The following is a 14,651-nucleotide window of genomic DNA, read 5'->3' as shown; positions in this document are numbered from 1 at the left end:
CGGGTAAAAATACAACCACCTTTAATTGAGGGGTGAGAAGTTACGGCGTCATTAAGCTTTTTTTTATTCCAATGTACCCAAAAATAATAATAATAACATTTTTTGGTTTTTTATATTTTAATGAATATAAAATTTGATAATTATGATGATTTTAAAAAATGATTTATTACTAGCTTTTAATACAAAATTAAGGCCTCCTCTATTAATAATTTCACACTTGCCTACATGTGCTATATTAGTGTCGGTAATGTTTTTTTTTTATATTCAGAAGTGAAGTCATCGTAGTCTGAAAACAATAGATCCTCATAGTCCTCATTTGCCATCATTCAATCTATGAAAGAAAAAAAAAAGGCCAGTATAAATATACACAAACAAAAGGGCAAGGAGCTCGGAAAAAATAAAAGAGAGAGAAAGAAAGAGACATACTAAAGAGAATCTTGAAAGAGAGACCTAGCATCACTTCTGATCTGAGAAGACGTTTGTAATAGAGAGCCTGTGTGTGCAAAATGTAAATACTAAGTAGAGTTCATGTTTAACTTTTTTTTAAAGAGCAAATATTAATTAAAGTTAAAGCTTCATTAAATCTTGAACGTCTTCCCTCTTTAAACTTATTGAATTAACTCATTTGCTCTTGCCTTATTTAGAAGTGGTTTTGCATCTTTACTTATCTTTCATTATTAACTACAACTATTTTTTAACCCATGCTTCGCACAGTTTTTTTATTAGGTATTTCGTTTAAAGTTTATAAATCATTACCTACCTTACATCACATCTTCTCAAAGAACTCAAATCGGATTTGTGCTAATTTTACAAAGACCACAGTAAGTGTGGATTTAGCATCAATCCCTTTTGTCTTCTCTCAATCTAGAAACATATTCCTTGCAATGGTTTGCATTGCTTTTGCATCACTGAAATCCCCAAATCGTACAGTTATTGGAGGGTGCATGTATGTTTGTGAGAAAAACATGTTTCATACTAATGCTAATGGATTCAGGTCCATGTGGGTTCCAGTTAGCTCAACTGGTAAAGTCTCTGATGGTTATATAAGAGATCTGGGGTTCAATCCCCGCCTACACCAAAAACTGATTGGTGTCTTGGTCTGATGATAAAGAGCTATTATCAGAAGCGGACGCCATAGGTTGAAACTTTCCCTCAAAAAAAAAAAAAAAAAAAAAGGATTCAGGTCCATAACCATGGGTTCCAATGCATGAGATCTTGTAGCACTTACCAATGAGGCCCTATACCAAATCTCTACTGCAGATTGCAAATATGCATTCCTAGTAGAACAGAAACAATTCGAGGGCAACTTAACAAACCCCTTTGAAATTCGAAAGGAAATCCCTATCTTCCTCATCGATGTACAGGTAAACTACTTCTCTCAATCTGATAATTCTATTTTAAATGTATCCAAACTTTTTCTTCCTTTATACTAGAGTTTTTAAAATTAGTATACTCTCAAAACACTTTACTAAATAATCAATAAATAAAAAAGTGCATACCTAAATGATCAATTTTGGGAATATAAGCCTTAGAGAGAATGATTTGCTCAAAAGCAAATGCAAAATCTCTAGAGGGATAGCATACCAAGTTTATGGTGAGCCAGTATGGAGAATATTCATGCTCTGAAGCTCATGATCTTCGACGTGCAATGCAAACCAGTTGAAAAGCTTACCAATTTATAAATGTGGTCCATCGACATTTATACATTATACATGGCCTAATATTTTTTGAAAAGTACGCCAATGTTTTAAGTGGTTAAAATGTGGGCCATAATGCAAAAAATAGTTGTGAAAACACGTGTTTAAAATACTCATAATGCAAAAAATGTGTTTGGTACTATATTTTTTTATAAAAAAAAAAAAAAAAAAAAACATATAAATGTGTGTTTGTTAAGTGTGTATTTTTTTTTAAAAAAAGTGATGACATGTAGTCTAATTAGTGGGGCCTACAGTTTTTAAAATAAGTACAATAGTGCCATTGAGCAATGTTATTTGAAAACTAAAAGCTGGTAAGAGGAGTTTTCTAAATTAAATGTTTAAACACCCTAAATTGAGCAACGTAACTTAAACACTCCAGTAAAAAATACTTTTACAAAAGCTTTTTTTTTTTTTTTTTTGGGTTCACTGTTTTCGATGTTTAAATACTAAAAATTGTTGTTCAAACACCCTAATCAAACAAGACCTAAGGGCCTGTTTGGTTGGAGATTTATAGTATCATCGTTTAGAATAATGTGAAAACTTTTGTTTAAAATGGATTGAGAAAACACATGTTTGCAGTATTCATAAAGCTAAAAATGCATTTGGTACCATTTTTTAAATAACTCATTTCAATGCGTGAAGAACGTAATTATGTGTTTGGTATGTATTTGTGTGTGTGTGTGTGTGTGTGTGTGTGTGTTTTTAAATGACAAGCATAGTACAATTTAATTTATTTTTATTTGAGGAGAGAGAAGCCAGCTTATGTTTTTTCTAATCAAGTGGGCCCCATGATTTTCAACATATTTACAAAATGGGTCATACTAATGTGACATTAAACAATGTTGTTTGAAATCTAAAAACTGGTAAGAGGAGTTTTATAAATTCAGTGTTTTAAAACTCTAAACCGAGTAACGTGAAAACTATGGTTTAATTTAATTTAATTTTTTTTTTTAAAAAGACTCCAACAGTATCCAAAACACAAGTATTCTTTTAATCCATATATCTAGGTACATAAATAATTTCACACTTGCCTACATGTGTTATATCAGTATCAGTAATGTTTTTTTTATATTCAGAAGTGAAGTCATCATAGTCTGAAAACAATACATCCTCATAGTCCTCATTTGTCATCATTCAATCTCTGAAAGAAAGAAAAAAATAAAATAAATAAAGAAAAGGGTCAGTATAAATATCCACAAACAGAAGGGCAAGGAGCTTGGAAAAAATAAAAGAGAGAGAAAGAAAGAGACATAACAAAGAGAATCTTGAAAGAGAGACATAGCGCCACTTTTGATTTGAGAAGATGTTTGTAACAAAGAGCCTGTGTGTGCAAAATGTAAATACTAAGTAGAGTTCATGTTTAACTTTTTTTTAAAGAGCAAATATTAATTAAAGTTAAAGCTTCATTAAATCTTGAACGTCTTCCCTCCTTAAGCTTATTGAATTAACTCATTTGTTCTTACCTTATTTAAAAGTGGTTTTGCATGTTTACTTATCTTTCATTACTAACTACAACTAGTTTTTAACCCATGCTTTGAACAGTTTTTTTATTAGGTATTTCATTTAAAGTTTATAAATCATTACCTACCTTACATCACATCTTCTCAAAGAACTCAATTCGGATTTGTGATAATTTTACAAAGACCACAGTAAGTGTGGATTTAGCATCAATCCCTTTTGTCTTCTCTCAATCCAAAAACATATTTCTTGCTGTGGTTTGCATTGCTTTTGCATCATTAAAGTCTGCAAATGGTATAGTTATTGGTGGGTGCATGTATGTTTGTGAGAAAAACATGTTCCATACTAATGCTAATGGATTCGGGTCCATAACCATGGGTTCCAATGCACGAGATCTTGTTGCACTTACCAATGAGGTCCTATACCAAATCTCTATTGCAGATTGCAAATATGCATTCCTAGTAGAACAGAAACAGTTCGAGGGCAATTTAACAAACCCCTTTGAAATTCGAAAGGAGATCCCTATCTTCCTCATCGATGTACATAAACTACTTCTCTCAATTTGTTAATTCTATTTTAAATGTATCCAAACTTTTCCTTCCTTTATACTAGAGTTTTTTAAAATTAGTAAACTCTCAAAACACTTTACTAAATAATCTATAAAAAAAAAAAATGCATACCTAAATGATCAATTTTGGGAACATAAGCCTCAGAGAGAATGATTTGCTCAAAAGCAAATGCAAGATCTCTAGAGGGACAACATAGCAAGTTTTGGGTGAGCCAGTATAGAGAAAATTCATGCTATGAAGCTCATGATCTTTGATGTGCAAAGCAAACCAGTTGAAAAGCTTACCAATTTATAAATTTGGTCCATCAACATTTATACATGGCCTAATATTTTTTGAAAAGCAAGCCAATGTTTTGAGTGGTTAAAATGTGGTCCATAATGCAAAAAGTGTTATGAAAACACGTATTTAAAGTACTCATAATGCAAAAAATGTGTTTGATACTATATTTCTAATAACATCTTTTCAAAAGTGAAAAAACATATAATTGTGTCTTCGGTATGTGTGTATTTTCTTAAAAAAAAAGTGATGACATGTAGTCTAATTAGTGGGACCTACTGTTTTTAAAATATTTACAATAGTGCCATTGAGTAACGTTGTTTGAAAATTGAAACCTGGTAAGAGGAGTTTTCTAAATTTAGTATTTAAACAACTTAAATTGAGCAACGTAACTCAAATACTCCAGTAAAAAACACTCTTACCAAACGCATTGTATTTTTTTTTTTTTTGGCCCACTGTTTTTAATATTTAAACACTAAAAATTGTTGTTCAAATACCTAAACAAGCAAGTCCTAAGGGCCCCATTTGGTTGGGAATTTCTAGTATCATCATTTAAAATAATGTGAAAACTGTGATTTAAAAAGTGTTGAGGAAACGCATGTTTACAGTATTCATAAAGCAAAAAATGTGTTTCAATATGTGAAGAACGTAATTGTATGTTTGGTATGTGTGTGTGTGTGTTTTTTTTTTATTTTTTATTTTAATGATAAGCATAGTACAATTATTTTTTTTTTTTATTTGAGGAGAGAGAAGTCAGTTTATGTGTTGTTGAATCAAGTGGGCCCCATGATTTTCAACATATTTACAAAAGGGGTCATGCTAACTTGCCATTGAATAACGTTGTTTAAAAACTGAAAACTAGTAAGAGGAGTTTTCTAAATTCAATGTTTTAATACTCTAAACTGAGTAACATAACTCAAACACTCCAGTAAAAAAACACCTTTACCAAACGCATTGTAAATGTAATCCATCAAACTTTTCCCATCCTTACTGATCTATTCTTTTCTTTTCTTTTTTTAATTATAAGATAAAACCGGTTCATTTTATTCTGTGTCGGTTATTTAATTTGTATATTTTAGGTAAAAATACTTGCTATAGTTGTATTTGCTTAAGTAAATTATTTTAAAAAAATTAAATTAATAATTATATTTAAAATCGACTATGTCACAAAAAAAATGTATATATTTAAGTGAATTAGTAATTTTGCATCTTAAAGGCAAGAAAAATATTTTTTTAAAAAAATAAAATGTTGGGTGAATTACATATTTAGTCCCTATGGCATACACCATATTTCAATTTGGTACATAACATTTCAGTGTCGTGTCAATTTAGTCCTTGCCCTTATATCTTAGATGAAAATTGCCGATATGGCAAACGGCTAAAATAAAATTTTAGTTTATTGTTTCATCAATGGAAGCTAATCTTTTATTTTGGCCATTAGACACGTCATCAATTTTCATCTAAAAGATAACAGCAGGAACTAAATTGACACGATACTGAAAGGTCAATGACTAAATTGACACAATTGAAAGGTTAGGAATCAAATTAAAAAATGGTGCATATGATAGGGACTAAAAATGTAGTTTACCCTTAAATGTATTGTTTAATTAATAATTAAATATAATTAAATTCTTTGGTTAAGGTTTTTTTCCTCAGCCCCCAAAATTTGTTAAGTCAACCCTAGAAAGAGGCAAGGGAGCCGCCACCTAGTTATAGCTAGGTCCAAGAATCACGAATTACTTTATGAAGGTCCACAAATCAAACTAAGTCTCGAATTAGGCTACAAGGTGGAAAGAGGTTAGACACCCCAAGCCCCCTAGCCATAGTTGGCCTTCATTATTTGTTGTTGGATTGTGATCAGATGGGGTTTTTCTAATAGGCTTTATGTGAATATGTGCACACTTCTAAGTCCTGAAGTTCGTGTATGAGTAATGTGAATTAGAAAGTTCCAAGATTGAGACAATGATCATGTAAAAGGTTAAGCATCTAAACATCCAATACATGTGGACCTATGACTATACAATCATGTGAACATGTAAGTATCTAAACATATGAGTACCAAACAAGTAATTGGATCTTTAATTGGAGTTAATGTTTAAGTTTTTTGAAAAGCAAATATTAATTAAAGTTAAAGCTTCATTAAATCTTGAACATCTTCCCTAATTAAACTTATTGAATTAACTCATTTGCTCTTGCGTTATTTAGAAGTGGTTTTGCATGTTTACATATCTTTCATTTGAGAAATTATTGTGTAGTCCCCTGCTGACCTTGTACTCCCAGCCAATAGGAGCATGCCAGCACATAATAACTTGCTTACCTCAGCAGGACTGCCAACTCTTGTTAACGTCTGTTAACGTTTGGAAATTTTTAACAGGGGCGCTCCTTCAAAATATTCACGCATGCCCTCGTGAACTCTCAGTTATAAGGTTTGGACTCACATAAATAAAATAAGTAATATAGGGTTCTTAGTAGAAGACAAAGGCTTAAAAGCCATAAAGAATATTGACAGCAACGCAAAGCTCCCAGTAGAAGACAACGGCGGACACAAAGGAACAAGTTACTATTTTTTTTTTTTTTTTTTTTTTTGTTTCAAGTAAAAGCATGGTAGAAATAATGGACTTAAAAAGTGATAAAGGAATTTTTTTTTTTTTGTCTTGTTTTGATTTAATTTATGTTTTGGAAGAATGTTTAATTATTTGTGGTGATATATTTGCTCTCAAATAAAACTATATAAATCCTTATTGCTTTTTTTTTTTTTTTTTGTTTGCTCTTTGCAGTATTTATTGTTAATTTTTATTCTTATAATATTTTTTTTCAATGAGTATCCATAATCAACCCAAAAAAAAATTTAATACTAAAATTTTGTTGTTATTGTTGTTGTTATCTGTAAGGGTGAGCTTTTAGTTCCCTGAGCCCAAAGGATAGAAGGATTTAGGCCCAAAGAGCCCGACATAATAAATTTGTAGAGAGTGGGCTTAAAAGCTAGGCCTTAATGGATCAGGCCATGCGCACAACGGATCAAGGGTATTAAGAAGGCAAAGAAGACCGGTTTAAAGTAAGGAAATCCTTCCTCAGCGAAGTCCAAGGAGAATATTCTCGTATATAATTCTTTTGGAATTGGATACAATTTCTGTTCTTGTTGCTACAATGTGTTCTCTACAGATTTTCCGATCTCCTCCCCGTGGAGGGTCTCTTACATTATATAGCTCCTTTAAGATGATCTTGGCCCTCCATTTGTTGATCGTCCAGGCCACTACTTGTGTGTCTGTCCTATCAGACACCTTCCCATACCACTTGTGAGTTGAGGCAACACTGTTCAGAGGTCTTCTCCACATAAATGCAGTCAGGAAGGTTGGTGGGATGCATTCAATGCGACGGTAGCCATCATTCCTTTAGTCATGTCAGGGCTAACCCCCTCCCCGAGGCTCTTTCCCTACAATATGACCTTCTCTGGTAACATGCCATTGATGTGACTTTACTGTTCAAGCGTGTGGCCTCCTCAGCATGATAATGGACTCCTCAGCCATGGATATGACATATGGCACAAGTACTTTATTTAAATTCTTGTGCCCCACAGTGTTCTTTCTTTCAACCTAGAATGAGAGAATGTATCTCATATATCAAATATATGCATAATTTATCTCATAGCATATAACTTTGACAAAGCTACGAAGTTCTCATGCAATAAGAGGGTGGATGCATGTAATCAATAAATTAAATAGTAAATGAGATAAGTATTATTAGAATGCATGCATTATATTTTGGTTCATTCAAAATACAAAAAGTTGATTACAAAGGGGTTTAAACTTTATCAGATAATAGTAGGTCTTAGCTAGCCTTTCCCCGAAGCCCTAACATTTATGGCAAGTATTGAGTTGATAATTTGTATACTGAAGTTATGGCTAATGGCAGACAATGCCAACATTGAGAATGCCAAAAAGGCCATGCTGATGGCTGATGCTGAAAAGTCTATAAATTGTCTATCTGTAAATTTCTGGTATGCTAGCGTTCTCAAACAAATGGTCAAGGGAAGTGCCGAAGATGCTGCTGATATCAACAGGTACGCCATAATCTGCAGTGAATATGTTATTAGTTATATGTTTCGTCTAATTAAATTACCTCTAATATGTTTTTTTTTTAATCATTAAACTAAGACACCAATGAATTTTAGGTATAGGTGAAGATCGAACCCCAAATCTCTTATTTAAACATTAAAGATTTTACCAATTGATGAAAAGTTTATACCAAAAAGGCCATGTGTTTTAATATATTTGTCTTCTATGTTTTTTGATACACAATTTAGTTATGGCATGTTAGGCCGTTATCATGCCTAAAATCAAGGCATATCAATTATCATTGATTCAAGCATAAAAAATGTTCCTTACAAATCAACTTTTGTGCGTATATGTACCCAATATTGGATTTTTGTTCTACACAATTTTTTTTTTTTTTTTTTGATGAAAGTTATCAAGTTGAACCACATAAGTCTTGCGTCTACTCTCTCATTCTTTGTCTAAATCTTTTATTTTCTTCCTTTTATTTTAACATAATCTTCTCTTAAAAAAAATTAACTCTAATTAAACTATATATGGTATTTGATCTTACTAATTTTCTAATTTAACCATTTTTTTTAATATTTATTAATATATGCATATTTTTCATTGAACTTTTCATGTGACGCATGAGTAAGCAATTGAAATATTATTAAAATGAAAAAGTTTAGATGGTTTTCTTTCAATAAATCTAGTGATACAAAAATTTTCATAACTACAAAAATAACATGTTATGATGATTGTGCATAAGAAAATGGTTATGGACAATTTGTTTACAATCCTTTTCACCAAATTTTAATAATCTAAATATATATTAGTAAACAACAATGTAATATACACAACAAATTTCACATTTGTTAACATGATAGATTGTGATTAGTACAACATTACTTATTATTGGAATATTACTTTTATTTTACACCAATTAAAATATATATCAAATTAAGCAATTGTGGAATTTGTTGTGCTTTTAAGTTTACTGAATAGTATATTACCACTAGAATACAAGTACTTACTTTTTAGGACTTTCTCTAGGTCAACATCTTAATTACTAGAACACAAGTACTTATTTTTTTAAGGACTTTCTCTAGGTCAGCATCTTAATTATAATTTCTCAAAAAAAAAAAAAACTTAATTATAATTATTATATGTTAGTTGAAAACCGATTACAACTGGTCCATCCCGATTTTTTTATTTTTTTATTTCTATTTTTGAGAAGGTGTCCATCCCCATTTTTGTTCAACTTAAACAAGATATTGATAAACATAAACAAACGCTAATTAAATTATATTTGATATTTAGCATTAACCATGAAATGGCTTCACTTGAAATAGAAATAATCTTATTTTAGGGAGATGTTATGGATCTGATGATTTGTGCCGAGGAGAGTGGGAACAAAATTCTCTTATTTCACTTAAAATGAAAAGAGTCAATTGAACAAATAAATTATTATTTTTTAATCTAATTTTTAAATCACGTAACACTTAAAACACCTTTAAATTTAAAGTTTAAACTACTTAGTGTTAGTTTGGATTGTGCTGAAATGAAAGTGGGTCTTGTGCATTGTTTACAAGACCCACAAATTGTCTAATTTAGCAAAATTTTCATTAAAACTTTTCCCTCGGCACTATTCACACATTTAAAAATTATTATGTTACAGTGTTTTCAGTTTTCAGAAATAAGCAGTATCCAAACAGACCCTTAGAGTGCGTTTGTATAAACTATTGGAAAACTGTCTTTGAGTTTAAAATGAGCGTTTATAATTCAACAAAAAAAAAAAAAAAAGAGCATTTATAAAAAACTACAAAAAGTTGTAGTTATAAAACAGAGTTTTGAATTTTAAAAACTTTATTTTAATATCACAAAACGCCTAACTAAAAGGACTCTTAATCTGATAATAATAATAAATTCATTTAAAATGGGGAGGTTGTAGTCACACAAACACAGTTGCCTTTCCTATTAGACCGAGGATGATGTTTAATTATGCAAGGTACCTTGGAGTTGGGAGTACTCTAAGGCTTCGTTTGGGAGGAAGGAATGGAATGGAAAGGAATGAAAAAAATCATTTTAGAATATTCTTCCCTTCCTTTGTTTGGGAGTTTTAATGGAGGGAATGGAAAATTCATTCCCTTGTTGGGAACACTCATTTCTCTCTATTCCCTTAAAACCTTAAATTTTCATTCCTCTCAAAATCTGGAATTAGATTTAATGATTTTTTTTTTACTAAAACTCCCAAAATACCCTTGTATATTCAACTCTTTATTTTAAAATAGAGGTCTAATAATAATATTGTCATAAAATAATTCTATTCTATTCCCTCCATGTTGCTCCCAAATAAGATTACTTACATTTCATTCATTTCCACTCCTTTATTTTAAAACATCCAATCAAGGTTATTTAATTCCATTCCATTCCATTCTTTTCCATTCCTTTCCCTTACTTAAATGCATTCCATTCTACTCCATTCCTTTCCATTCCCTTATTAATATTATTATTCTATTCCATTTCATTCCCTTCCCTTATGAACTCCTAAGCGAAGCCTAAAGGCACCCTCACATGCAAGTGGGCAATGACATTGCTAGTCAAGGCACCTTTGATTCTTGTGTCATCAAAGTTCATAAAGAATCGAGACCAACCTGATCTCCAAAAAAGTCGAGCAAGGTAGAGCTTCGCTATTGAAGCAATAGTTTTCCGGTGCAAAGTTCATATGCTTGTCGCATTACTTGGCCGCCTATGTACACAGTCAACAAAAGTGCTATTGCCAATACGTACCTAGTCCAATTCAACACAACCTCATTCGCCAAAAATATTTATAAAAAAATAAAATAAATAAAAAATCCAAACTGAAATCAAATTCTTAGTGCCAGTTTAACTCAACTTATTTTTAGAAAATCAAAACTTTAGGTACAACACTTTATTTGTTAATGTTAAATATTAGCATTGATACACCATGTTAAATATACTAATATGGATGCGGAAGAGAAAGCATAAAATATAAAATATAATAACACACGAGGGTTACGTGGTTCAACCAAACGGCTTACATCCACGGAGGAAACCCTAAAGGGTTACGTCAATAATATATTAGAGTGTAGTGCAAATCATGTGTTATAATGAATCATAACATATGCATATTTAGTAGACTAAACCTTAGACTAATAGACTTCTAGTACAAATAGGAGACTTGACTTGCACACAAAATAGAATTAGGCTTGAGCCTATACTAATGGGCTAATATATCTTTAACACCCCCTCTCAAACTCAAGATAGAAGCTTGAAGAAATCTTGAGATTTGATAAGGTTGAGAAGATCCTTTGAATGAAATTTGGCTTTGTGACGGTAGTCTGAGGAAGGCAATAGTCTTGTAGTGTTGATGTGACTTCTAACGATGGCATGACTATACCGGAGAGTTTTGACAACAGCAGTAGGAAGCTAAAGAAGATGAACGCAGTGAAAAAACACCAAGGAAGACAAAGATTGCTCTTAAATATACCATAAGGACAGAAAACCATAGCTACATGAAGGTGGCTCTGATACCATATTAAATATTAGCATTGATACACCATGTTGAATATACTAATACGGATGCGAGGTTACGTGGTTTAGCCAAATGGCCTACATCCACAGAGGAAACCCTAAAGGGCTACATCAATAATATATTAGAGTGTAGTACAAATCCTGTGTTACAATAAATCATAACATGTGTATATATAGTAGATTAAACCCTAAACTAATAGACTTCTAGTACAAGTAGGAGACTTGGCTTACACACAAAGTAGAATTAGGCCTGGGCCTATGCTAATGGGCTATTATATCTCTAACAATTAAATCTTGAGTTTTTCAATTGAGTCACTATGCATATATTTTTCAAAAACAATTAAATTTGTCAAAAAATTTATAGCTCAATTGGTACTCTTAATATTTTAAGTAGTAAAAAAACAAAATATTAAAAATACTATATTTTTAATTTTTATAAAAGACTATATATATATATATATATATATATAAACACATACTGTTTCAAATTAGTGTGCCGCAAACTGACACTAAACCTCAAAAACCAATTAAGAATCGCATGAATTACTCTACCTATATTCTCCATATTTGTCGAAATCTTGCCAACCACCATCTTCAATAGCGTTCTTATAATCTTCCCAACTATCGTATTCGTAGTGAAAGCGAAACTCATTGTGTTTGTTTATGGCCATGATAATGAGAGCAATCACAGAGAAGATCAAAGCCAATCCTCTTAAAGCCAACGAGAATTTCTTTATCAAATCCTCCCTCTTGCGCTGACGTACGATAGTTGAGCTCTCAACCCCCGTAACTGAGCTTTGGTTCTCCACGTTGTCGATTGGAGGAGGAGCTGTCGGGATAGTTGGCAACGATCCCACATGTTGGTTCGACGCATGGTCGTTGTTGGTCATTGACATGTTCTTTGTTTTTTGAATTCAGTGCCTTAGAACTTAGCAAAGAGTAAAATACTATTTTGGATGAATGAATCAAAGAACAGGGTATATATATTATATAGTTAAATAACAAAAGCTTTCTGAGAGTTTTTTTTTTTTTTTTTTTTTGGGTAAAAAGACGATTCAATAAAAACTAAGGAGAAGCAGCAAGGTCATTACAGATTCTATTAAAGAATCTGCCATTACAATCCTCATCCAAAACATTCCTAATATCCTCAGGAGGACTATCAAAACAAACAAAATTTAAATTCTGTAGAGTCCCTAATCTAGCTAGCCTGTTCGCATAGCAATTAGCTTGTCGATAGCAATGCTTCACTTGAACTTGATGGAACCGCCCCATCAGCTACCTGCAATCATCCAAGATAGGAGAGAGTATGAAATTCTCATAGTTTGAGTTCTGCAAAATATCAATAATTGCTTTGGCATCAAGCTCAACAATGAGTGAAGGTATGTTGAGATTATTGCACAAAGAAATACCATCTCTAAGGCCCTATAGCTCCGCCACAAAACTGGTACTTGTCCCAATTCTCCTCACAAAACCAGCAATCCAATTACCGTGATCATCCCTAAGCAAATCCCCACAACCAGCCAGTCCCGGATTTCCTTCAGCAGCCCCGTCTGTGTTAAGTTTTACCCACCCATGAGGTGGCTTCTCCTAACGCACCCTCTTGATAACATGGTGAGTCAGCCCCCTCAGGGTTTCAACACAAAACACAAATTCCATTGCTTGATTTAAAATAGCAGACGCCAAGTTTGGATTCCGATTTTTCCTATTGAAGACAACACCATTCCTATTCTTCCATATGTTCCAAATGGCAAAAGGGAATATAACTTTCCAAGGAGGTTTCCCTGCAATGTGATTAGTGTTCATCCTACCATTCATATCTAACCAATCACGCAGATTAGACATCCAAAAGCTAAGATTACTCAGCTACACACCAAGTTGCCTCCATATCGATTAAGCCCAAGGGCAGTCCCTAAGAGCATGTAAAATAGATTCATCTTCCCTTCTACAAATGGGACACACCACATCGTCCATCACACTTCTCCTAGCAAGGCATTCTTTCACCCCAATGCTATTGTGGGCACATTGCCATATGAAGGTTTTAATGCGTGGCAAAGTTGGGGCTTTCCATAGCCATCTTGCTGTAAAAAAAGAGATTATATCAGCCCCCATTGCAACTTTGTAAGCACTCTTAAGCTCAAAATAGCCCTTCGGGTTTTTAATTCCCCAATTGGCTGCATCCCGAGGCAAGGGCCCCTAAATGAGTTGCCTGAAAGGGCCTTCCTTTAACCATTTACCATACCAAAAGCTTAAGGTACTATTCCTCCCTACCATCCAGAAACTCCCTTTCGTAAAAACTTCTCTTCCTTTTTTAATTGCAGCCTAAACTCCTGAGCAAGGCAACTTATCTGCATTTGCCAAATTCACCCTTCTGTTATTGTAGTATTTTGATCTTAAAGCTTGAGACCAAGGAGCATCATTCTCGGTATGGAGTCTCCAATTGAGTTTGGCTAGCATGGCTATATTTCTCCCCCTAGCTGTTTGTAGGCGTAAACCCCCTTCTTCCTTTCTCTTTGTAACCTTCTACCATCTGACCCAATGAATCTTTCTTGCTGATTCTAAAGTGCCCCACAGAAAATTACGGTTAACTCTTTCCATACCATCCAGAATTTTCCCCGGTAATAAAGTACACTGCATGACATATGATGGTATGGCCGCTGTGGAAGCCTGAATGAGAACATTTTGCCCAGCCAAAGATAGTAAATTGGTCTTCCACCCCGCAAGTTTCTGCTTCACCCTATCCAATATGAAGTTGTAATCATGGGAAGAGGCTCCCGGCACCCTCATAGGAATTCCCAAATACTTCCCAATGTTTGGAGTGGATGTAAAACCAAGGACATTGCTCAACGACTCTCTAGTGTCCCTATCAACATTAGGTGAGAAAAATACTTTCGACTTTGCTTCACTCACCGATTGACCTGACAAGTTGCAGAACATATCTAAGACATCTCTTATTACTAAGCAATTATTGAGGTCTGCTTTGGCAAAGAAAACAAGGTCATCTGCAAAGAGAAAGTGAGAAAAAGCCGGACCACTTTGAGAGACTTTAACTAGCTGCCACAATT

At 33.0% G+C, this 14,651-nt stretch overlaps 1 pseudogene; it reads right to left on the bottom strand.

Moving 5' to 3' along the window:
* Positions 1 to 7,832: 7,832 nt before the first annotated feature.
* LOC126691070 (CASP-like protein 4B1) lies at positions 7,833 to 12,479 on the bottom strand (annotated as a pseudogene).
* Between the last annotated feature and the right edge of the window lie 2,172 nt (positions 12,480 to 14,651).

This window comes from Quercus robur, chromosome 7 (genome assembly GCF_932294415.1).
Source record: "Quercus robur chromosome 7, dhQueRobu3.1, whole genome shotgun sequence".
NCBI lineage: Eukaryota > Viridiplantae > Streptophyta > Magnoliopsida > Fagales > Fagaceae > Quercus > Quercus robur.
This window is presented reverse-complemented; position numbering and strand designations above follow the sequence as displayed.